The following is a 26,249-nucleotide window of genomic DNA, read 5'->3' as shown; positions in this document are numbered from 1 at the left end:
ACCAGGCCTCACCTCGTGTTCAAATACCGCGCTAACAGGAGCAGCACAAACACCCTACCACGCCCACCAACCTCCTCCTCCTCCTCCTCCCCTGGCTGACCCCTAGGACACACCTGTCCACCAACGCCAGCAGAACCAACAACACCTCCTCCTCCTCCTCCTCCTACTCCACCGTGCAACTCTTCCAGCTGGGAGGACCTCTCTCTCTCTCTCTCTCTCTCTCTCTCTCTCTCTCTCTCTCTCTCTCTCTCTCTCTCTCTCTCTCTCTCTCTCTCTCTCTCTCTCTCTCGTGCTCAAGGCGTCAGCAACCATCACGAGTGACGGTGCTAACACCGCAACCACAGACCCTGTAACTAACAATCTATCCCCACAGCAGGTGTGTGGTGAGGCCCTGTGTTACGAGGGTCCCTACCCCCGTGGACGGGCCCGACACTGGGCGCCTCCTCCTGCTGGCCACGGTGGAGGGGCGCCACAGACACCAACACCACTGTCAGGGGGCAGACGCAGGGGTTAAACGGCTCGTGAACGTCCAGCAGATCGCAACCCGTGATTAGTTCCAAGCCACCGCGTATTTGGTGTGTGTGTGTGTGTGTGTGTGTGTGTGTGTGTGTGTGTGTGTGTGTGTGTGTGTGTGTGTGTTGGTCTGGCAACCCTGGAGCCATCGCAACCCGGCACTCCTCCTCCTCCACCAGCCTGGCAACGCCGCAACACGTCGCCCCAGATGAGCTGGGGCGGCAGGTGATACAACAGGGCCTTCGACGACATACGTATACACCATCTCCTCAAGAGAGCTCAAGGTCAGGCGATCCCCCCCCCCCCTCTCTCTCTCTCTCTCCTTGCCAGGTAGAGAGAGAGAGAGAGAGAGAGAGAGAGAGAGAGAGAGAGAGAGAGAGAGAGAGAGAGAGACGCCACAGAGAGGCCAACCGTTGGGACCCCCGCTCGAAAATCTGTTTCAGGCGACGTGCGAGATGACATGTCGACCTGCGGACAGAGGCCGCTGGATCTATCAGTTGACGCGACGGGCAGCAGGGGTCGCTAGTGTGTGTGTGTGTGTGTGTGTAAACAAACCCGTCAACCTTGGCGCCGTCGACTCTGCTTGCTTTCATAAACAAATGAGCGACTACGTCTGGGAGAGAAAAAATAATATCAGACTGAAACATGTTTCAACGTGGGACTTGAATGGCGACAACAAAACATCCAAAAATACCGAATCTATCTATCTATCTATCTATCTATCTGTCTGTCATTCGCTCGTCCACGTGACGTCATGTGTACGTATCATCTTCAAAGTCCACTGAAACAAGCACCAGCTAACGAGCTGCGTAGCGGTGGCTGCCACACACACCATCATCTCAGCCACTATTCATACCAATAAATAAATAAATAAATCAAATATCGAAGAACCTTGTCGTGTGCTAACGGTCAAAAGACATGTACCGAAAAAAAGAACATAGTATCTATTGAAAAATATAACTGAATGTATGGCTAACGTCTGAAAATACAGGTATGTAACACCCGAGAAATACGCCTTGGATACAGTGCAGTACAGATTCAAAAGGGATGAGCCACAAGGAGAGGCCATCTTGAAGGGATAGAAGAGTAAGGGGTGACTTGATCACTATCTTTTAAGATCTTTTTCTTGAACTTAGACCCGTTCTTCGCCACAAGGAGAGGCCTTTTTCAGGGGATAGAAGAGTAAGGGGTGACCTGATCACAATCTTTTAAGATCTTTTTCTTCAACTTAAACCCGTTCTTCGCCACAAGGAGAGGCCTTTTTGAAGGGATAGAAGAGTAAGGGGTGACTTGATCACTATCTTTAAGATTTCCTTTCTTAAACTTTCAACCCGTTCTTCAGCAGAGACGCAGCTTGGCCTCCAGTGTAGAACTAGACACATCCACCTCCCCTGTGTAGCTGGCTCGCTGTCACCACACATTGGCCATTCTTAATCATCTTTGAGGCCAGGCGAAGCATTATCCATTCACGTCACAGGGATAAGCTCTTCGGGCGTTTCACTATCTCGGAGGAAAGAGAAGTGAAAGAGGAAAAAAAAATATTGTAACAGTGTACTCAAATTGGCGTGTATCTTTCGAGAAACAGGGGGGCGGTGTGTGGACACCATAGAAAGAGCTTGGGGGAATGGAAACACCTTAGGGGGATGTAACGGAAGAGCTCAACAACACACTGTTAACAGAAAAACAACACCAACAGTTACCTACGATTGATTCAGAGCTCGATGATAAAAAAAAAAAAAATTTCGTATCACAAAAGGCATCTGAAGTATTGATGTGCCGGACGTATGAATGTGATCAAATGGCAGTGTGTTATGATGCGATCCCTACCGTGCACGTGGGCCGAGTGGAGGAGGAGGCGGGAGGGGAGGGTGCTGAACACCATCTGGTGGCGACACAATGCACCTGACGGGTAAACAAATCACATGAAAGAGAGGAAACACTGGGGGCTTTGGGGGGGGAAAAATAGTCCGACTTCTCTCATTAAAACTGAATTTCCTTCTTTTTTTCTTCTTCTTTTTTCCTAGTGCTACTCTTATTATGTAGATGTGTTGTGGGGTCCGTAGGTAAACACACACACACACACACACACACACACACACACACATACACATTTAAGGGTCTCAAGTCGAAGGTTACGACGCCCTGATACCCAACTGCGATGCCGTCGTGCTTCAAGGGTGATACCGACGTGTTCAAGGGGTCGTAAAGCTTTACTCAAGGGTCGTGCCGTCGTGCTCAAGGGTCGTGCCGTCGTGCTCAAGGGGCCGTACCGTCGTGCTCAAGGGCCCGTACCGTCGTGCTCAAGGGCAGTGCCGTCGTGCTCATGAGCCGTGCCGTCGTGTTCAAGGGTCGTGCCGTCGTGCTCAAGGGGCCGTACCGTCGTGCTCAAGGGTCGTGCCGTCGTGCTCAAGGGGCCGTGCCGTCGTGCTCAAGGGGCCGTGCCGTCGTGCTCAAGGGTCGTGCCGTCGTGCTCAAGGGGCCGTGCCGTCGTGCTCAAGGGTCGTGCCGTCGTGCTCAAGGGTCGTGCCGTCGTGCTCAAGGGGCCGTACCGTCGTGCTCAAGGGTCGTGCCGTCGTGCTCAAGGGGCCGTGCCGTCGTGCTCAAGGGGCCGTGCCGTCGTGCTCAAGGGTCGTGCCGTCGTGCTCAAGGGCCCGTGCCGTCGTGCTCAAGGGGCCGTACCGTCGTGCTCAAGGGTCGTGTCGCAGTGCTCAAGGGTCGTGCCGTCGTGCTCAAGGGCCGTGCCGTCATGCTCAAGGGGCCGTACCGTCGTGCTCAAGGGTCGTGTCGCAGTGCTCAAGGGTCGTGCCGTCGTGCTCAAGGGCAGTGCCGTCGTGCTCAAGGGGCCGTACCGTCGTGCTCAAGGGCCGTGTCGCCGTGCTCAAGGGGCCGTACCGTCGTGCTCAAGGGGCCGTACCGTCGTGCTCAAGGGTCGTGCCGTCGTGCTCAAGGGGCCGTACCGTCGTGCTCAAGGGCCCGTACCGTCGTGCTCAAGGGCCGTGTCGCCGTGCTCAAGGGTCGTGCCGTCGTGCTCAAGGGCCGTGTCGCAGTGCTCAAGGGGCCGTACCGTCGTGCTCAAGGGCCGTGTCGCCGTGCTCAAGGGTCGTACCGTCGTGCTCAAGGGCCGTGTCGCCGTGCTCAAGGGGCCGTACCGTCGTGCTCAAGGGGCCGTACCGTCGTGCTCAAGGGCCCGTACCGTCGTGCTCAAGGGCCGTGTCGCCGTGCTCAAGGGTCGTGCCGTCGTGCTCAAGGGCCGTGTCGCAGTGCTCAAGGGTCGTACCGTCGTGCTCAAGGGGCCGTACCGTCGTGCTCAAGGGCAGTACCGTCGTGCTCAAGGGGTCGTGCCGTCATGCTCAAGGGGCCGTACCGTCGTGCTCAAGGGGCCGTACCGTCGTGCTCAAGGGCCCGTACCGTCATGCTCAAGGGTCGTGCCGTCATGCTCAAGGGGCCGTACCGTCGTGCTCAAGGGGCCGTACCGTCGTGCTCAAGGGTCGTGCCGTCATGCTCAAGGGGCCGTACCGTCGTGCTCAAGGGTCGTGCCGTCGTGCTCAAGGGGCCGTACCGTCGTGCTCAAGGGCCCGTACCGTCGTGCTCAAGGGGCCGTACCGTCGTGCTCAAGGGCCCGTACCGTCGTGCTCAAGGGGCCGTACCGTCGTGCTCAAGGGTCGTGCCGTTATTGTTCAAAGAGCTTAATCCTCCCGGGAATGAAGGAAGGGGGGGCGGGGGGTGCCGGGGGTTGGAAGGAACACATGAGTCACGACGCGTTTGGCAGCGGCCAGGGAAAACAAACGCCCGTCGACAGGAAGGGAAGGTGAGAGAGGACAAAAAAAGAAACCCACCCCCCAAGCTCCCAGTACGGAAATGCGTCTCGATCTCTGACCCGGGGAAAAAAAGAAGTGAAGGGTTATTCTTGTGGAGGACCTAATCTAAAAATTAGAGGAGGGTTACTCTTGTGGAGGACCTAATCTAAAAATTAGAGGAGGGTTACTCTTGTGGAGGACCTAACCCAAAGAATTAGAGGAGGGTTACTCTTGTGGAAGACCTAACCCAAAGAATTAGAGGAGGTTTACTCCTGTGGAGGACCTAATCTAAAAATTAGTGGAGGTTTACTCCTGTGGAGGACCTAATCTAAAAATTAGTGGAGGGTTACTCTTGTGGAGGAACTAACCCAAAGAATTAGAGGAGGTTTACTCTTGTGGAAGACCTAATCCAAAAAATTAGAAGAGGTTTACTCTTGTGGAGGACCTAATCCAAAGAATTAGAGGAGGGTTACTCTTGTGGAGGACCTAATCCATAAAATTAGAAGAGGGTTATTCTTGTAGGGGACCTAATCTGAAAAATTAGAAGTACACTATTGTGGGGGACCTAATCTAAAAAATTAGAAGAGGGTTACTCTTGTGGAGGACCTAATCCCCACGTCCATCAAGTTGTCGATGAAGATGGTATAAGAGAAAAAAAAATGTGACTCACTCCAGAGCTGCTGACGCATCTTAATTAATGAATATCCACGGAGGACAGGGAGAGGGGATTAATACCCCACTAATCTGCTCACCACTACGTAGCTGCTGGTGTTACAAGGCCCACTGCAGTTACCACTGTGGCTAATGCTCAACTGCAACTTGAGTTGACAGTGCTGTACTACTGTCCGAACAGCCACTGTTACCAAGGATGTGCCACTGTTGCCTGAGCTGCCACTGTTACCAGTGCCACTCTTCTGTTACCTGAGCTGCCTCTGTTGCCAGTGCCTCTCTTCTGTTACCTGAGCTGCCACTGTTGCCAGTGGCACTCTTCTGTTACCTGAGCTGCCACTGTTGCCAGTGCCTCTCTTCTGTTACCTGAGCTGCCACTGTTGCCAGTGCCAGTCTTCTGTTACCTGAGCTGCCTCTGTTACCAGTGCCTCTCTTCTGTTACCTGAGCTGCCACTGTTGCCAGTGGCACTCTTCTGTTACCTGAGCTGCCTCTGTTACCAGTGCCTCTCTTCTGTTACCTGAGCTGCAACTGTTACCAGTGGCACTTTTCTGTTACCTGAGCTGCCACTGTTGCCAGGCCAGTGGTACAGCTACCTGAGCTGCCACAGCGTATCGTCCTCTCGCTCTTGTCTCCTGAATGGGGGCAGACTTTTCTACATCCTGGCCAAAAGCATTGCCACCACTCCACTTTTATCCCGCGGAGAACAATGGCTGTGTGACACACACAGTTGGCGGGGGGCGAGTTTTGTCCCTCTTCTGTCTTTATGAAGAGCACGTGGCACAACAAAACCACCCTTCAATACCTTACTGGGGGGGGGGTAAAAAAAATATATATATATATGCGGCGAACACAAAACCCGGGACGCTGGGGTGAAAATAATGTGCCAATTCTGTCCGGTGTCATTACGTGTATACGAGCTGTCGTGGACGTGACGTGGCACTAGGCTGCGAGGGGAACGTACACGAGTTGTCATGAAGGTCAACACCATCCTGAAAGGTCAACAACAACATCCTGGAAGGTCAACAACACCATCCTGGAAGGTCAACAACACCATCCTGGAAGGTCAGCAACAACATCTTGGAAGGTCAACACCACCATCCTGGAAGGTCAGCAACAACATCCTGGAAGGTCAGCAACAACATCTTGGAAGGTCAACAACACCATCCTGGAAGGTCAACAACACCATCCTGGAAGGTCAACAACACCATCCTGGAAGGTCAACAACAACATCCTGGAAGGTCAGCAACAACATCCTGGAAGGTCAACAACAACATCCTGGAAGGTCAACAACAACATCCTGGAAGGTCAACAACAACATCCTGGAAGGTCAACAACAACATCCTGGAAGGTCAACAACAACATCCTGGAAGGTCAACAACAACATCCTGGAAGGTCAACAACATCCTGGAAGGTCAACAACAACATCCTGGAAGGTCAACAACAACATCCTGGAAGGTCAGCAACATCCTGGAAGGTCAGCAACAACATCCTGGAAGGTCAACAACACCATCCTGGAAGGTCAACAACACCATCCTGGAAGGTCAATACCATCCTGGAAGGAAGGTCAACAACACCATCCTGGAAGGTCAACAACACCATCCTGGAAGGTCAATACCATCCTGGAAGGAAGGTCAACAACACCATCCTGGAAGGTCAGCAACACCATCCTGGAAGGTCAGCAACAACATCCTGGGAGGTCAACAACACCATCCTGGAAGGTCAGCAACAACATCCTGGGAGGTCAACAACAACATCCTGGAAGGTCAACAACAACACCATCCTGGAAGGTCAACAACACCATCCGGGTATACACAGAGAGGGATGGTTGTCAGACACCGCCAGGCGACACAGCGCCACACGTGCGACGCATGGACAGCTAACTGGTGAGGTGGGGAGGCTTCTGGTATCCCTCTACCGTCATCCACAGACGGGGAGGAGCACTCCTCCCGTCTCTCCGTCCCAGAACGATCTATAACTACTTCCACGTACACAGTGAACAGGGCAGGAGCTGACGTACTGCCCTGCCTTACGCCAGGAACTGAGCGCGGGGGACAACGCGCCACCCTGTCCCACGCCAGCAGTCACCTCCTCAGCCATTCCTACCGACCATACAACATGTAATTAGAAGGTCCACAAGTACTGCCCTGCCTTACGCCAGGAACTGAGCGTGGGGGGGACAACGCCCAACCCTGTCCCACGCCAGGAGTCATCATCTCCTCAGCCATTCCTACCGACCATACAACATGTAATTAGAAGGTCCACACGCACTGCCCTGCCTTACGCCAGGAACTGAGCGTGGGGGACAACGCCCAACCCTGTCCCACGCCAGGAGTCATCATCTCCTCAGCCATTCCTACCGACCATACATGTACTATGACGGTCCGTACGTACGTACTCCCGATCGCTTGCAACAGTTTTAGAGGGGACGCCGCCGCCATCATGACCTCTCGTTACCTAATGCCAATGGGCTCCTATCTTTCTCGGTCCGTCATGCGAGCTACGTGCGGCACGGCATCGCGTCCGTTATCGCAGTCATCACTGGGCAGTTATCATGGGCGTTTATCACATGATTTAGTGACGCCGCCGCAGACTGGGTGTGTTCATCACTTGCCATGGCACTGGTGTTATCACCGGCGGCATCACATAATGTATTGGGATCCTTATGCGAGTTACCATCAGTGTGTGTGTGTGTGTGTGAGAGAGAGAGAGAGAGAGAGAGAGAGAGAGAGAGAGAGAGAGAGAGAGAGAGAGAGAGAGAGAGAGAGAGAGAGACGTGGGGGATGGATTTTGATAAAGAAGAAAAAAAAAAATAAGCTGTTTTATCATCACATAAAAATGCAGTGATAAAAACTTCAAATTGTTTGTACGAGATGGGCAGACGTCCAGAGCCGGGCACCAGCAGCAGCAACAATAGGAGGAGGAAGAGGAGGAAGAGGGGGAGGAGGGCGAGGAAGAGGAGGAGGAGGGCGGCGAGGAAGAGGAGGAAGAGGGCGAGGGTTTAGCAAGAGCCGTGTTTACATTAGTGTTTATCGTTAGCCACACACGTCAGGGAGGCCGATGTAAATGTTTAATCTCCTGCTTTCAATCTAGTGGACGATACACCGCAGGACTGTGGGGGGTAAACATATTTAGCATATAATAATTGTCTGGCCCCCTTGCCTTGACGTACTGGCACAAAGGAGAGGCGGAGGAATTTAATTTGATGATCAGTGAGATGAGTATAAAAGATTCAATTCGTTTTCTATATTTTCGAAGAGGTTTATAATGGCAGTGATAGAATTCTAATCCTACTTGCACCTTAGTGCTATAGGGGGGATGGTTGGCTAGTGCTGTGAAGAAGTGCATGAATAGTTTATCATGTGGCACACCTCGTCTTGGCTGATGTGGTCATGGTAGCTGAAGTAGTAGTAGTAGTAGTGGTGATAGTAGTAGTGGTGGTAGACGTAACTGTAGTAACAGTAGTGGTGGCTGACGTGGTTAACAGTGGTAGTGGTGGCTAATGTAGTTTACAGTGGTAGTGGTGTATGATGTGGTTAGCAGTGGTAGTGGTGGCTGGAGTAGTAGCAGTGATAGTGGTGGGTGATGTAGTAGCAGTAGCAGGTGGTTGTAGTGGTGGTCATGACGGTTCTGGGAAGGCTGTAGTGTAAACTGATCGAGTGTGGTGGAGGTCGATAAGGACGTCAACAATGTGGGGCGCCGTGTGTGTGCTGGCCGGGGTGAGGTGGTGTGGGGAGCGGGGAATTTATTGATGGTTGAAAGCGGCCCCAATAATAATGCAGTATGTTTGCATTCTCTCTCTCTCTCTCTCTCTCTCTCTCTCTCTCTCTCTCTCTCTCTCTCTCTCTCTCTCTCTCTCTCTCTCTATCTCCGTCTTTACCTCTATTTTTCTAGGTATCCAACGCTCTTTATCTCTCTCTCGTGGGAAGCCGCATCGTCGCGCGATTACTGTGGGGCAGTTTGCAACTCGAGGATGGACCGTTGTTATATTTGCTTCTTTCCTTACGCCGCTAAGTCTTGGAACTCTTGACCATCTCATGTCTTCCCTGACTGGTACCTGACCCTTTCTAAAACACCCATCGACCACTTTTCCTGTTTTCTCCTTAAGTCTGCATCTTTCCAGTCATTTATATATATTCCCTTTATTACCTGACCGCGATGAAGACCTCTGTCGGTAACGCCCGTCAGCTGGTGCAACCAACAGACAACCTCACCCTCAGCTCCTGTCCTCTCTAGCTCTCCCACTCCTCCTTTCCTCCCTCCCTCATCCTCCATACATCCCGACCATCTTCATCGCCATTCACCTCTCCTTCGGCCACCCCTTTACCCACAGCTTCTCCCCTAAGATGCACGCACCCTGTCTTACAGTGCGAACTATAATGCCTCATTCCTCTCGTATTTTTCCCTATCATCACCTTCCCTCTCATCGTCCCTCCCATCGTCCCTCTCATCGCCCCACTCATCACCTCCTCTTTTCCTCTCTCACAATCCCGGGAGTCCCCTTTCCCTCCGTCAAGTGTGTACACACACACACACCTTTAACCTGCCTCGGTTGACCGTGAGGGGCAAGAGGCCTGCAGGTAATTCAGTCACGGGCCCGTTGAGTGTGTGTGTGTGTGTGTGTGTGTGTGTGTGTGTGTGTGTGTGTGTAATTACTATCTGTGTGTTACGGTTAGAGAGAGAGAGTTTTACACTCGTGTTGCCCCATCTATTAACCCTGTATATATGTGTATTATGTCTTTACTCCTCTGTGTGTGTGTGTGTGTGTGTGTGTGTGTGTGTGTGTGTGTGTGTATAATTACCATTCCTAAAGACCTATTTGCACAGTACGGGGGAGGAGGGAGGGAAGAGTGTTCCACGACCAGTAGAAACCCCTTCTCTTCTCTTTGTCCATTTCACAGTGTCATCACTCGCCTTGCATGGCTGATCCACCGCTCCGTCTGTACGCTCGGGGAGTGCTGCGTGTGTACACCTGTGGAGTCTGAGGGTGGTGCACGCCTGGGGAACCATCAGGCCACACACACGTAAACTTTGTAAACATTTTCGGCAGAGTTCGGGCCAACGGAGCCGACGAATCGAAAACCCATAAATAACATTCAATTTTCCTGTGCCTCATCTAATACTTTTTTTCTCTCTCATGGTATCGTTAAGTATGACGATATATATATATATATATATATATATATATATATATATATATATATATATATATATATATATATATATATATATATATATATATATTTAGAGAGAGAGAGTCATTTTCGAGTCCGTATTTTGCGTTCATGTCCTTATTTTATTTTCCCCTCCTCCGGAGTGTCTTAGTCGAGATCTCTGGCACCTGTGTGGCCGTGACACCGCGCCCGTCGGCGTATTTCTTCTCATTTGCGTAACTGACCCACAGATACACAGAGGGAGGCTGACACACCACACATTCGCCCCCTCCCCACCCTGCAACACAACGACTGACACCCCGCTCAAAGGCCTGAATAGGTCGAGAGTATTACTGAGGACGAAGTGTGACGTCGGCGAGGATGGGGAGGAGGGGGAAAAAAAAAAAAAAAGAAATGCGTATGTGCTGAAGACGCACTGTATATTGGCGGACCTCCTCTGTGATATCTTTAAGAAACCTGGCACGTGCGAGCCACGCTTGGCAGGTGTAGGACACACGTGGCAAGTGTGAGGGGGGGCGCGGGGAGGGGGCCTACACCTGGCAGGTGAGGTGGGGGGGAGGGAGGGCCCCACATCTGGGCATCGCCTGCTAAGACTACTGCAAAATTCTCCATCGTACAAAGTGCGTAGTGCTGACGTCCGGGCCCGCGTCTGTAAACTCCACGAACGCAGTGCATTGCTTCAAACTCAGGCAGGGTAAGACATCGAAGTCATGAACAAAGTCAAGGTATTACACCTTTTGAATATCATGTACATATGTACCAGTTTCCACTGCCATCGAGCTCAATGAAAGAACTTGGCCTGGTCCAAATGTACTTGCACAGAGCTTAGGGAAAACCATCAGAGGCAACAGGTTCACTATCAGTACAAAGTCTACTGTAAGGTTGCTCGGCTGACGATGGATTGTCTTCATGGCATAGTCTTCTCCCTGGGTCTTCAGGATCTCCTGGATCTTCTGCAGGGGAGTCTACACACACCCTCAATTTCAGGACAGGGAGAGACGGTGGATTTTTTACAAACCTCTGACAATCAAAATCACGAGGCAAGATATGACGCAGTGATCACTACAGTACCATTGTGCTCAAGGGACTGCACCGTCGTCCTCAGAGATCGAACCGTCGTCCTCAGAGTGATCGAACCGTCGTCCTCAGAGATCGAACCGTCGTCCTCAGAGGGATCGAACCGTCGTCCTCAGAGTGATCGAACCGTCGTCCTCAGAGATCGAACCGTCGTCCTCAGAGAGATCGAACCGTCGTCCTCAGAGATCGTACCGTCGTCCTCAGAGAGATCGTACCGTCGTCCTCAGAGAGATCGTACCGTCGTCCTCACAGGGAACGTACCGTCGTCCTCGGAGGGGTCGTAGCACCTCGATGCCCAGGGCGTGTTACCCCCCTATTCTCAGCTCGCCGGAGGCAGGCAGATCGGCGGCGCAGGAGACCCGGCGTCTCTCGCAGTTGCTACAAGGCTTGAATTATCCACCGCACTGTGAATAATGCTCGTCCGGCTGAGCCACTCAGGCGGGGTCTATCATCACACCGGCCTAGAATTAGTAACCCCCACATGAATAATGCCTAACCCGCCGGGGGGGTGTTGGGGGGCAAGGGCCATTCGCAATGGCTATTTACTATCTGCTTCGATGGCCTGGCGTTCACGGACAGTCGAACTGTTCTTGCACGCGTGAATAAAATGCTGGGCGAACGTGCGGAGGTCAGTGGATACCATGAGGAGTATATTATCGCTGGGTACCGTGAGTACATCACTGAGGGGCCGTCAGTACATCACTGAGGGGCCGTCAGTACATCACTGAGGGGCCGTTAGTACATCACTGAGGGGCCGTCAGTACATCACTGAGGGGCCGTTAGTACATCACTGAGGGGCCGTGAGTACATCACTGAGGGCCGTCAGTACATCACTGAGAGGCCGTCAGTACATCACTGAGGGCCGTTAGTACATCACTGAGGGCCGTTAGTACACCACGGAGTACCGTGAGTACACCTGGATATCGTACGTGTACTCACAGGTCCTGATTCCTTTAAGATCATAGTCCTGTGAATGTCCGTCTTGGGCCGTGTCGTACACAAGCTAATCTAAACGGGGTTAAGAACTTCTTAAGCAAGAAAGTACGACTCTGGATCACGACAGTACGACCCCTAGAACACGAGTACGACCCTTGATCATGAGTGATACTCCATGAGCACGAGTTCGACCCCCTGAGCACGAGAGTACGACCCTTGGTTGCGAGTACGACCCCTGAGCACGAGAGTACGACCCCTTTAGCTCGGTGGAGTGACCTTTTAGCACGACGGTACAGTCCTAGGGCGTGTGCTCGCCTGGCCTTTAACTTGACTCTTAAAGGCAGAGTCACGGGGAAGACCATTATACCAACATGATTCATACCCCCCCTCACTCACGGTGGCGTACCGTCGTGCTTAAAGGTCGTACCGTCGTGCTCAAGGGTCGTACCGTCGTGCTCGAGGGTCGCACCTTCGTGGTTAAGGGTCGTACCGTCGTGCTTAAGGGTCGTATTTTCGTGGTTAAGGGTCGTACCGTCATGCTCAAGGGGTCGTTTTCCGTCGCGCTCAAGAAGTTACGTCTTATGGACCACACGTGAAGGTGTGGTGGTGGTACGGTGTGGTGTAATGTGACACGGTGTGGTGTGGTGTGACACGGTGTGGTGTAGTGTGGTACAGTGCGGGGTGACACACCCAGACCCAATCATCACGAAACTACCACCACACTTGCGACTGAGAACTGTGGATGCAAGGATACAAAAAATCCCGGTAACGCCACCGCGACATAAAACGCGGATAACAATCAGCGTCAAAAGGATACATTCGCCAGTAAATTCCCTCCAGACAGTTCCAAGCCACGCGAGTATCTTCATCACGAATCTAAGACGCCTTTCGCGAATATAAAGCCACTGGCGGAGGGGCCCATTATCCTCGGTTTTTTTTTTTTATTATTATCTCCTTCCGGCCACTTCCCCGTATTGCCTCCCCTGAGTTATGCTGACGGCGGGGGAGCAGACTTGCCGCAGGCCTGGCGAGCCAGCCGCTAAGCTTTAAAGTTTTTACCCTCAAGCACGGCGGTATGACTCGGGGTATGAATGGCCCCGGCGTGCACGACCTGACCCTGAGAGGTCAGGTCGTATGCCACGCCGTCATACCCAAGGGTACTACTTTCGCCGCCGAAGGGGTCGTCCCGTCGTGCTCAAGGGTCGTAAACATCCCTCAGACACGGGCCGTGCAGTGCAGTCATGCCGGCACACAGCTGGTCAAATACGCGCCCGATACGTGCCTCCACCTGAAGACATGTCCAGACACCGCGTGAACTCGGCCATTAGGGCTCATCCATCCGGCAGCAGCGCCATGAGAACACCCCCATCCTTCCTCGTATGCCATCAGTGCCACGGGAAGTCAGTGACGCCTCCTCCCTCCTGCTGCAACAACCATCAGACCTCTCCAACGCCTCCCCCTCCCCATCATACTACAACACCCTTCAGACGTCTGCAACGCCTTCTCCCTCCTGAAGCATAACCACCACTGGACCTCTCCAACGCCTCCTCCCTCCTGCTACAACACCAACTAGACCTCTCCAACGCCTCCTCCCTCCTGCTGCAACACCTATCAGGCCTCTGCAACGCCTCCTCCTTTCTGAAGCACAACCATTAGACTTCTGCAACGCCTCCTCCCTCATGCCGCAGCACCGCAGGACTCCAGCCTCTCTTCTTCTTCGCCCATGAACAACACGTCCCTTGCACCTCCCTGTACGTTTGAGAACAAGTCTTACACTCGAGAGCGTGTAAAGATTATGACGTTAATAATCTCACTGCTTCCCTGGAGCAAATTAATAATCTATATATGCTTTAGATAACTAATTGTAAATATACTGAAACTATCATTTTAACTAGATTTTAAAGTCCATTATATTAATCATCTCTTAAAGAGGTGTTTGACTAAGCTTTACGTTCACAATTGTTGACACACTCAATGAAACTGCGTCACTCATGACCTTTGTTGCTGGTATGACAGACGACTCGGAATCATCACTCAATCCCTGTACGTGTCATTACCACCAGATATCTCCCTCAGTCAGGTGTCAACTCAGTTAGGTTTTTTGCTCTGTTTCTTTCCAATACGATCATTCCCTCACTCCACAGCGAACGGTACGGTGACTGATACTGTGGAGGGAAACACACACACCCCTTGCATTCGCTCGTAATGCTACAGTGTAGCCCTCTCTCTCTCTCTCTCGGGCTCCCTCACATCTGTAATGAGCTGTTGCAGAGACGCCACACAAATGGCATATTCTTCGAGTATATGACATGACATTTGGTGGCCTTTTTCAAGGAAGAACTTGAGTGGGGAGAGACCCTCCAAGCGGATCCACATTATCAGATATTCATCTCAAGCAATACGAGCCAAGTCAATCTTTATCAAAGAATGTGTGAAATCTGACCAAAGTGGGTACACTGCGCTCTGGCTCTCTAAACAGCTGGTGGTAAACAGCCAATGGAACTCTACATAAACTGGCTACGCTGTAGGAAGGGTTATCCCAAAGGTGTGAATCCCAGTACATCCCAACTCCCCATGGAGAAAACTGTGAGGATGGATTGTCAAGATGACAGACGAAATGTGACCCTCACAACTGCCCATGTCAGGGCTGTCAGCCCAGGCGGGCGGGAGAGAAGATAAAAGATAAAGTGATTAGCACACGGCCATCATGATCAGGGGGAAACTGGAGTTACTTTACATGTTAACAAGTGCGTTACGATTTTGTACGCCAATTAAAGACACAAAAGGATGGGCGAAGTCGGCAACAACAACAGTACGAGACAGAGGAGGGAGGTTTGATACAAGATAAATCCTTTACCAGAGACATATGACTGGGATGAAGGTATAGACCACACAGCAACGTTCGAAAGATAAGAGATAAGAAAAGATAAAGATGATGTGAATGAAGATGGGAGGAACACATCAAGTGTGTAATAATACACATCGGTATATATATATATATATATATATATATATATATATATATATATATATATATATATATATATATATACATATATATATATATATATATATATATATATATATATATATATATATATATATATATATATATATATATATATATATATATATATACATATATATATATATATATATATATATATATATATATATATATATATATATATATATATATATATATATATAAACAGGCTTTCACGTTAGAAGACGATAAATGATGTGAATGAAGAAGGGAGGAACACATCAAGTGTGTAATAATAATACATATCGGTATATATATACATAAACTAATATGGCTTTCATGTTAGAAGCCCATAAATTTCTGTACAGGTAGATGCAGGTGGTGACCATCGCTATACACACTTACACCAGGTGTTCTGCTGATGAGCAGCCACCCCACCCCAAATCAGGTGTTTACGCAAGTGTGATGTGCACCTGACGTCATCTAACAGCCGGACAGTTGTTTAAGTTCGTCATGCTAAGGGGGGGAGGAGGTCACCTCTCCGCCCCCCCCTTCCTCCCCATCCACACACACACACACACACCAGGCGACATCGCGTCCTCTCAGCCACGGGCCCCATGCATAGTGAGAGCGTATGTGGTTCTACAATTATCTTCACCACCTGATGACATGTTCTCAAGATTCATCGCTTGTTGGCTGGGGTGGGGGAGCTCGTCTCTGCTTGTCTCACGAACTTGAGGCAAATTTATCATAATATTTATCTCGTCTTCCAAACTTGTCGTCTATCGTAAATATTTTCTGTTCCGATCTAACTTTCACCATTGAATTTTTACCATTACAATTTTTTTCTTCAGATTCAATTTTTTACCATTACAAGTTTTCTCTAATCTTTATCATCAATATTTTTCTTTAGATCTAATTTGTACCATTACGAGTTTTCTCTATTTTTTATCATTCATATTTTTCTTTAGATTTAGTTTTTACCATCATTATTCTACTTTTAAAATTATCTTTTACTATAACAATTTTTTCTCTAAATTCAATTTTTACTATTACAATTTTTTATTTGATATTTACGATCATAATTTTCTATTTAGTTTCTATTATTACAATTTATTTCTTAGATTTAATTTTTATCATTACAATTTATTTTTTAGATTTAATTCTTATCATTACAATTCATTTTTTAGATTTAATTTTTACCATTACATTTTTTTCTCTAGATTCAATTTTTACTACCAATATTTTCTATTTCGACCTAAGTCAAGGGCGTAACTCGAGACGTCAAGCCGTGGCAGTATTACTGTACACACCTGCCAACGAAGCGCGTAACTCTATCTGCCGTGAGCCGCCGGCAAGTCATGAGGACCCATGGCAAGCCACCTGCTCGAGTCGGCTACTGCCGTCATGCCCGTTTTGTACCCAGGACGTCTGGCGCCGCTACAGCCATAGTCACGTTAAATACCATGAATGTTCTTCTACCCCCCTCACCTGCCGTTCGCGGCGACCCGCGCTGAAGACGAGGAGGGAGCGCGGCGGTGTGTGGTGCAAAGCCCCGCTCGCCTGTATCATGTGGCCCTGTTGTTCTACACTCTCTCGCACACACCTGCCCCGCCAAGCCACGGCGGCTGTCACGGACTATGGCGTTATTTTAAGGGTTTCTATTATGAGACGGCAACAAGGAGACGTTGGTTGCGGGTACTGGGTTGGGGCGTCGGCGGCGGTGGGGGGTCGCTCCCCGTACCAAGTTCCCAGTACACGCAACACGGGGCCGAGCCTAGTTTCAAGACTTCCACCCTCCTCCCCTCCCCCGTCGCCTTCCAGCCGCTTGGCACGCGCCACTCGGGCTAATCTGGTTGGGTCTATCAATGGTACAGCCGCTCGTGCAAGGTCAGTAAACAAAACTGCAAACAACAGACCTCAGACGAGGACACACGCATACGCTTTTATTTCACCCTCATGGGTATGACGGTGCGACAGTCGAGTACGACGGTGCGACACTTCAGTACGAAGGTACGACACTTGAGTACGACGGTGCGACACTTGATTACGAAGGTACGATACTTGAGCACGACGGTGCGACACTGGAGCACGACGGTGCGACACTGGAGCACGACGGTGCGACACTAGAGCACGACGGTGCGACACCTGAGTACGAAGGTAAGACACTTGAGCACGACGGTGCGACACTTGAGTAAGACGGTACGACACTTGAGTACGACGGTATGACACTTGAGTACGACGGTATGACACTTGAGTACGACAGTGCGACACTTGAGTACAACGTTACGACAACCTGAATATGACGGTGCGACCGTTCGGGGTATGATGGCCAGGCTAAATTAAAGATACGACCTTGATCGCACGAAGGACACAGCGAGAGAATGCACATCCTTCGCAGAAATATGTTTCTTTCATTTGCCATACAAAGAAGTTTCCTCTGTTTTCCTTTCCTTTCATCATTCCACTGAAGCTTCCACAGCTATATCTACACACGTCAGTCCTCCCCAGAGCTCAGCAGTAGACCCATGACCACCTTCAGGCCCGCTGCTCACACATAAAGACACCCCCAGATCATCTCGTATCCTTCAGGTCTCGTCATTTTACCAACCCTGCCTCAACTCAATCTCCCTCACGGACCCTCCGCTCCCGTGCATTCACTTTAGCTAACGAGAAACGACCAGCGGTGGTGACGGGCGATGCCCCTCACCTCACCCTCAAGAAGAGGAGGGGTCTTACGGTCCGAAGAGGTTCGAAAAAAAAAGAGGGTGTGGCATCACAGTCCGAATTAGTTCCCCCTATTGAGTTTTACGCGCGGCCATCACCTTACCTCACGCTAGAATGTCACTTATTAAGCAACTCCACGAGGACCTGTCTGTCTGGCATGCCGATCCACTGGACCACTAGGTTCCCTCTGATCGCCACAGTGCCTCCCTGCTGCCATTGAGGGACTCCTGACGGCATCTGTCATGACGCTTCTCAACCTTCCCCCACAAGCATACTCGTCCTATCCTCTGCCCGGCACATTTTATCCTAGGATGGACGCTGCTCTGCCCATTTGTGTTCCCTCATCGCCATGGTTCTCTGGACCCCCTTTTTTCTAACAAGAGAATTTGCATTGTAAATTCTAACGAAGATGATAATTCTTGAGTTCGAACCAATGGTTCCCCTTCTCTTACTTCCCAAACCTCTCACTTTGGGTCGCATTTGTTTTGTTTTCTCGCCACTGGTAGAAAGCATGATGAACTTCGAGTTTCGTACATGCTGCTATCAGATGACTCTCCCCCTCAGTACCCATCGTCCACACAGAGGGACATCCACGACAAAAATCTGCATGAAGCTTTCCCTTATACTCTGTTCCTCAACCATCCACTCAAAGCGTAAGGTTAGAGTCCACTATCACCCTTGACAAACCACTACAGGTACTGGTCATTGAGGTAACCCTGTGACACACACACACACACACACACACACACACACACACACACACACACAACAATCTCTGGCAGGCAAATGGCCAACACACCCTTGTCATCACAGGTTCCCCCCCAAGCAGCCCTTCTAGACAAGACACTTGCTGACACTCCCGTCCCTTGCCTCAACTCCTGCGACACTCATGTCTCTCGTCTAGCCTAAGCCTTCTCGACTGCAAAAGTCCCCCCCAAACAAGCATTCTGTTTTCATCTAGGTGCTCCACCCTCCGCTATAATTCTCGTCCTGTACGTAAAATCCAAGTGGTTCAATCTACTCATCGCCCTGTGAGCAGTCCTCCCACACACACACACACAGGACGTCGCGAACACATAACTCGAAGGATACCCTCCTCCCTCATCATGGCCACTGGCACCATCATGAGCGCTGGTGGTCGTCACTGTGAGCACTGAGGCACTATACACACACACATACACACACACACACACACACACACACACACACACACACACACAGCTGCTGCTCGTGTGTGTGTGTGTCCACCAACTTATTGCTAAGGAGAAGCCTCAGGTTCGACGACATGCTGGAAGGCTTATGTCCTCCACGCCATCGGGGCCGCGTCTGCCTCAAGGCCGACGGGGAAGTACGGAAATACGTCCCATAATTTGCTGGCTGATACAACTATGTGGTTCAGATAGTGAGGATGCGTATGGTGCCAAGATGGTGCTGAGAAGGGCCAACTGGCAGGGGAGGAGGGGGAGAAGGGTGATAGGCTTGAGGGGGAGGGAAGGGAGGGTGATCTGGCACCACTGGAGAACATGGGGTGCCCACAGAGAGCACGGAGGGTCGGGGGTCTGAGGGGGGAGACAGGAGGAGTGGTAGGGAAGGCAGAGCAGGGGATGGTCCGACAAGGGAGGCAGGAATCACCTGAAGGAGGGGGGATGTGTGGGAAGCGCCAGGCGCTGTGGGAACTAGGTGCCAGGGAGGATGGGTGGAGATGCTACACTGTGTCACAGAGGGGAGAGGGTGCCAAGCAGGTGGTGCCCAGGGGAACAGGAGGCATCAGGAGGGAAGGGAAAAGGAGTGTCATAGGAGGGTCGAGGTGAGGCAGGAAGGACCAGGGAGGGAGCGGCATGAGAGTGCCACAGCGACTGATAGGGACCGTAAGTAGGAGGACAGGGGAACGTGAATGGCACGATGGCCACCTGAGGGACAGCAAGGCTCCGGAGGAGGAAAGAAATGGGGGAACTAGAGAAGGGGACACGGTGGTAATGGTGGTAGGCAAGGAGCACATGGGGAACTCGGTGGGGGGAAGGGAGGCATCTGATGTCGGTTAAGGGGCGGGAGAGAGAGAGAGAGAGAGAGAGAGAGAGAGAGAGAGAGAGAGAGAGAGAGAGAGAGAGAGAGAGAGAGGTGGTACCAGGGGAATGGCAAAGACAGTCCAAAGGTGGAGGCTGGAAGAATAGGGGTAGAGGGTAGTGGCATAAAATGAAGGGTTGAGGCAGGGGGAAGTGCCAGGGTAGAAGGGGGCAGGAGAGGGGAAGTAGCGGGTGCAGGGGTGAGGCAGGGGAGTGCCAGAGTAGAAGGAGGTGGGGGGTTGGCAGGAGAGGGGGAGGTAAGGGAAAGGAAGAGAGAGAGAGAGAGAGAGAGAGAGAGAGAGAGAGAGAGAGAGAGAGAGAGAGAGAGAGAGAGAGAGAGAGAGATATGGCAGGGGGTGGTGGTGCCTGGCGAAGTCGTGGCACTCCTCCTCCCCTCCTCCCTTCCCCCCCCGACCTTGATACACTACGGGTGCCAGCGGCGTCCACTGCCAAGTGCCCCCAGGATGACACACGGAACGTGAAAGCAAAACAAAATCGTAAATCTTTTGTCTTCCTCCTCCAAGTCCAAACAGCCAGCCAGCCAGAGAAATACAAAATCTGGAAACCTAATGAATGAGCGAGTCCATCTACTCGGCCCAGACATACGCTGACGTCCAATTATCCAACCATCAGTTTTCCCCCTTCTCTTTTTCTTTTTTTTTTAACCCTACCTCTGTCGTACGTGCGACGGAATTACGACTAATTAAGATTCGGTTCGCCAGGGTTTACGTCCACCGCACCTGTTCCTTCAAGAACCCGTGAGGGAGCACCTGCAGGGAAATGGCGATTACCACACACACACACACACAGACACACACACACACACACACACACACACACACACACACACACACACACACACACCTCCCCATCATCCCGTATGCTCGCTTCTAAAGCTCCCACCAGCAGACCCACCTTAAATAAAATGGAAAAACAAATAAAAAATTAGTTACTTCCTACCCCAGAAGTCTTTTCTATCTTTTCTGAGGCTCCTGAAGCGCCCAGAAAGCCGGCCACGTCCGCCGGTCGAGACCACAGGTCATAAAGCGAGGTGATGTGAGCGCATCTGGCTGCGCATAGTGTTGGGCAATTGACTTGTAAGCGCTCGGCGTCTTCGCTAAGGTAGTTCCAAATCTGGTGGCCAGATGGTCTTCTGTGGGCATTTAATCTGGCGGCCAGATGGTGTCCTGTGGGCATTTAATCTGGCGGCCAGATGGTGTCCTGTGGGCATTTAATCTGGCGGCCAGATGGTGTCCTGTGGGCATTTAATCTGGCGGCCAGATGGTGTCCTGTGGGCATTTAATCTGGCGGCCAGATGGTGTCCTGTGGGCATTTAATCTGGCGGCCAGATGGTGTCCTGTGGGCATTCAATTTGGCGGCCAGATGGTGTCCTGTGGGCATTTAATCTGGCGGCCAGATGGTCTTCTGTGGGCATTTAATCTGGCGGCCAGATGGAGTACTGTGGGCATTTAATCTGGCGGCCAGATGGTGTCCTGTGGGCATTTAATCGGGCCATTCAAGGTGAGTGGAGGGTGTGACCTGGGTTCACATGTCTCTCTCTCTCTCCCTGGGGATTACAAAGGAGTGAGACTGAAAACTTAACTGTCGAGATGAAGACATTCTCACCTGGGGTGAGCCATCATACCCAATAGTCTAAGGCAGTAAAGTCGTCCGCACACACACACACACACACACACACACACACACACACACACATACACACACACACACACACACAGAGTCATTACGGGCGGCGGTCATCGTTGGCAATAGTGTCATCAGGGGCTAATTGCATCCCCATCTCCTTGCTGGCGTCACTGCCTCCTATTGGCTGGGTTGGTCGTGACGTTACCACACGTGACAGCTAAGAGGGAGGGAGGGAGAGGGAGGGTGGGAGGGTGAGGAAAAAAAACTGCCACCGGCTATTCATACACACCTTGACAGGTGAACCAATCATGGCGAGTCTAGAGCAATAAATATAGGCTCGGCGGTAGAGGGATGAGTGTGGCGGGCGGGGGATGCCTCTGTTGACATGGTGGATTAATGCATGTGATGACCGGCTTGCGTGTGTGTGTGTGTGTGTGTGTGTGTGTGTGGGGGGGGGGGGGATGTGGACCTGGGGAAGGGGGATGGAAGTGGTGGAGGAGAGGTCTCTCTCTCTCTCTCTCTCTCTCTCTCTCTCTCTCTCTCTCTCTCTCTCTCTCTCTCTCTATCTATCTATCTATCTCTCTCTATCTATCTATCTATCTATCTATCTCACATCCACCCCTGAGCTCTCATCACAACCCCTGGCCTCTAGTCTCCACCCCTGACCTCTAATAAATTTCCACCTCTGACCTCTCATCTCTACCCCTGACCTCTCATCTCCACCCCTGACCTCCAATCTCCACCCCTGACCTCCAATCTCCACCCCTTAACCTCTCAACTCCGCCCCCCCTAACCTCTCTTAACCCCATCCCTCATCTTTCAACTTCATCCCTGACCTCTCGCCTCCACCCACGACCTCTCAACTTCCACCCCTAGCCTCTCTCTCCCCTCCACCCACACCCACCTTGGTGTTCTGGGAGTGAGCTGCATCGTCACAAGCGGTGTGGTACCCTGATGGGTGTGTGGTGTGCCGTCACCTCCACCCCAGCAACCTGGTAACCTACGAAGGTGTGAACTCCACCCCAGACTAGGTCACAAGACACTCCGGTATACCAAATAAGTTCTCGTGTGACACCTTCCTACACCCCAACGTTCTCCAGCTGTCCCTCATGACATTAAATGGAAGAAAAGATAAAGAAAATAATCCACGGCGTCTTGGGAGAGACCGGGCATGTCACCAGCCACAGAAACGGTCCGCCTCGAGCCTCACACACAGACACCTGCCTACAGGGAGATGTTGACCATTATCCCTTGGCACACCACCAGACGCAGATGCTGTTGCCCTCCGCTCGATGGAATCACCAGGTCCCTCTCGACCTTAAAGGAAGGTGAAAAGGCTATCATACCATCCTCCACTCCCTCCGGCAACAACAGCCAGCATGGGGAGGAGAACGGAAGGAAGGCCCCCGCGCAAAAGTGAAGTATACCTGGATGGAAATTAACAGGATAGACCGAAATGGCTTCAAATGAGCAAAAGGAACTTATGAGTGTATATATATATATATATATATATATATATATATATATATATATATATATATATATATATATATATATATACATATATATATATATATATATATATATATATATATATATATATATATATATATATATACCCCAGCCTGAGCCAGGTACCCATTTTATCGACGATGGTCCTAGCGATGTCGGTCCTGGAAGGGGGGGGTTGGTAGCGGCGGGGGGCCCCTCACACGTGCCGCTAAGTATAAGCTTGTGACGTACGGGGAGGCTGGCCCACCTGGAGGTGCCGGCATCAGCCCGCCTCCCCGCACCCCTCCCGGTAATAATCTGGTCCAGCAGCTTGGCCGCAGCAGCTGTCATGTAGCGGCAGAGGCGGCACACTGACCCACACGGGGCTGCGTCCGCGAGGGAGGGGAGGGATGGGATGTGACGTCACCCTGACGCCCAGTGCTCCACCGATATCCGGGCCGAGGGAGATAGTGAGGCAACCTGGCCAGCCACGCTGCTATTATCACGCTCACTACCTGCTGAACACACACACACACACACACACACACACACACACGCACGCACACACGCGCGCGCCCCTGTAATGTTGAGGGCGGTGGCAGAAGCCAGGTCCTTCACCCCGCCTCTACCTCCCATCGTGAGGGCACAAGTGAGGGTGGTCCTCAACCCCAGGACGCTCGCTCTAGCCACCACCTACCTACTCTACCCTCCATGCTGTAACATCACCTAACCTACCCACCTACCCCACCTCCAGTAACCCCGAGCTAAGACTCAACCACTTCACTCTAGATTGAACTGCTTCGCCAACTACCGACCCCTGAACACCCATCCCTAACACTTTCATCCTGTGGCCCCTGTGACGGCACCCTATATGAAATGGTTTGGACATATGGAGAGAATGAGTGAGGAGAGATGTCGACAAAGAGAATATACGTTTCAGAACTAGAAGGTAAAGCAAGGAGAAGGAGGAGACCAACTTGGAGAAGGATGGATGGAGTGAAAAAGATCTTGAGTGACCGGGACATGCGGGGGAGGTGACAGGTGTGTACGGGACAGTTCGAACTGGAACGATGTGATATACAGGGGTCGACGTGCTGTCCATGGACTGAACCAGGGCATGTAACGCAGCTGCGGTAAATCATGGAAAGGTCTGTGGGGTCTGAATGTCGATAGGGAGCTGTGGTTTCGGTACATTAGACGAGACACCTAAAGCATGGATGTGAAAGAATGCGGCCTTTCATTAGTCTATTCCTGGCGCTATCTCGCTAACAAGGGAAAAAGCGATCAAGTATGAATATATATATATATATATATATATATATATAGAGAGAGAGAGAGAGAGAGAGAGAGAGGGCATTTAATCTGGCGGCCAGATGGTTGTCCTGTGGGCATTTAATCTGGCGGCCAGATGGTGTCCTGTGGGCATTTAATCTGGCGGCCAGATGGTGTCCTGTGGGCATTTAATCTGGCGGCCAGATGGTGTCCTGTGGGCATTTAATCTGGCGGCCAGATGGTGGTCCTGTGGGCATTCAATTGGCGGCCAGATGGTGTCCTGTGGGCATTTAATCTGGCGGCCAGATGGTCTTCTGTGGGCATTTAATCTGGCGGCCAGATGGAGTACTGTGGGCATTTAATCTGGCGGCCAGATGGTGTCTGTGGGCATTTAATCGGGCCATTCAAGGTGAGTGGAGGGTGTGACCTGGGTTCACATGTTCTCTCTCTCTCTCCCTGGGGATTACAAAGGAGTGAGACTGAAAACTTAACTGTCGAGATGAAGACATTCTCACCTGGGGTGAGCCATCATACCCAATAGTCTAAGGCAGTAAAGTCGTCCGCACACACCACACACACACACACACACACACACACCACAACACATACACACACACAACACACAAGAGTCATTACGGGCGGCGTCATCGTTGGCAATAGTGTCATCAGGGGCTAATTGCATCCCCATCTCCTTGCTGGCGTCACTGCCTCCTATTGGCTGGGTTGGTCGTGACGTTACCACACGTGACAGCTAAGAGGGAGGGAGGGAGAGGGAGGGTGGGAGGGTGAGGAAAAAAAACTGCCACCGGCTATTCATACACACCTTGACAGGTGAACCAATCATGGCGAGTCTAGAGCAATAAATATAGGCTCGGCGGTAGAGGGATGAGTGTGGCGGGCGGGGGATGCCTCTGTTGACATGGTGGATTAATGCATGTGATGACCGGCTTGCGTGTGTGTGTGTGTGTGTGTGTGTGTGTGTGTGTGGGGGGGGGGGGATGTGGACCTGGGGAAGGGGGATGGGAAGTGGTGGAGAGAGGTCTCTCTCTCTCTCTCTCTCTCTCTCTCTCTCTCTCTCTCTCTCTCTCTCTCTCTCTCTCTCTCTATCTATCTATCTATCTATCTATCTATCTATCTATCTCACATCCACCCCTGAGCTCTCATCACAACCCCTGGCCTCTAGTCTCCACCCCTGACCTCTAATAAATTTCCACCTCTGACCTCTCATCTCTACCCCTGACCTCTTATCTCCACCCCTGACCTCCAATCTCCACCCCTGACCTCCAATCTCCACCCCTTAACCTCTCAACTCCGCCCCCCCTAACCTCTCTTAACCCCATCCCTCATCTTTCAACTTCATCCCTGACCTCTCGCCTCCACCCACGACCTCTCAACTTCCACCCCTAGCCTCTCTCTCCCCTCCACCCACACCCACCTTGGTGTTCTGGGAGTGAGCTGCATCGTCACAAGCGGTGTGGTACCCTGATGGGTGTGTGGTGTGCCGTCACCTCCACCCCAGCAACCTGGTAACCTACGAAGGTGTGAACTCCACCCCAGACTAGGTCACAAGACACTCCGGTATACCAGATAAGTTCTCGTGTGACACCTTCCTACACCCCAACGTTCTCCAGCTGTCCCTCATGACATTAAATGGAAGAAAAGATAAAGAAAATAATCCACGGCGTCTTGGGAGAGACCGGGCATGTCACCAGCCACAGAAACGGTCCGCCTCGAGCCTCACACACAGACACCCGCCTGCAGGGAGATGTTGACCATTATCCCTTGGCACACCACCAGACGCAGATGCTGTTGCCCTCCGCTCGATGGAATCACCAGGTCCCTCTCGACCTTAAAGGAAGGTGAAAAGGCTATCATACCATCCTCCACTCCCTCCGGCAA

The 26,249-nt window shown here is 51.3% G+C and overlaps 1 protein-coding gene across 1 annotated transcript in view; it reads left to right on the top strand.

Annotated features, from left to right (window-relative positions):
• The first annotated feature begins 706 nt into the window (after window positions 1–706).
• The window catches only part of LOC139753950 (uncharacterized), a 62,185-nt gene continuing 36,642 nt past the window's right edge, over window positions 707–26,249 (top strand). The window contains exon 1 of the mRNA XM_071670910.1: window positions 707–797. The gene's annotated coding sequence lies outside the window, so the exon portion shown is untranslated. The remainder of the gene's footprint in view (window positions 798–26,249) is intronic.

The sequence above is a fragment of the Panulirus ornatus genome, chromosome 16, assembly GCF_036320965.1.
Source record: "Panulirus ornatus isolate Po-2019 chromosome 16, ASM3632096v1, whole genome shotgun sequence".
In the NCBI taxonomy this organism is placed as follows: Eukaryota; Metazoa; Arthropoda; class Malacostraca; order Decapoda; family Palinuridae; genus Panulirus; species Panulirus ornatus.
The sequence above is the reverse complement of the archived record's forward strand: the minus strand, read 5'-3'. Positions and strand labels throughout refer to the sequence as shown.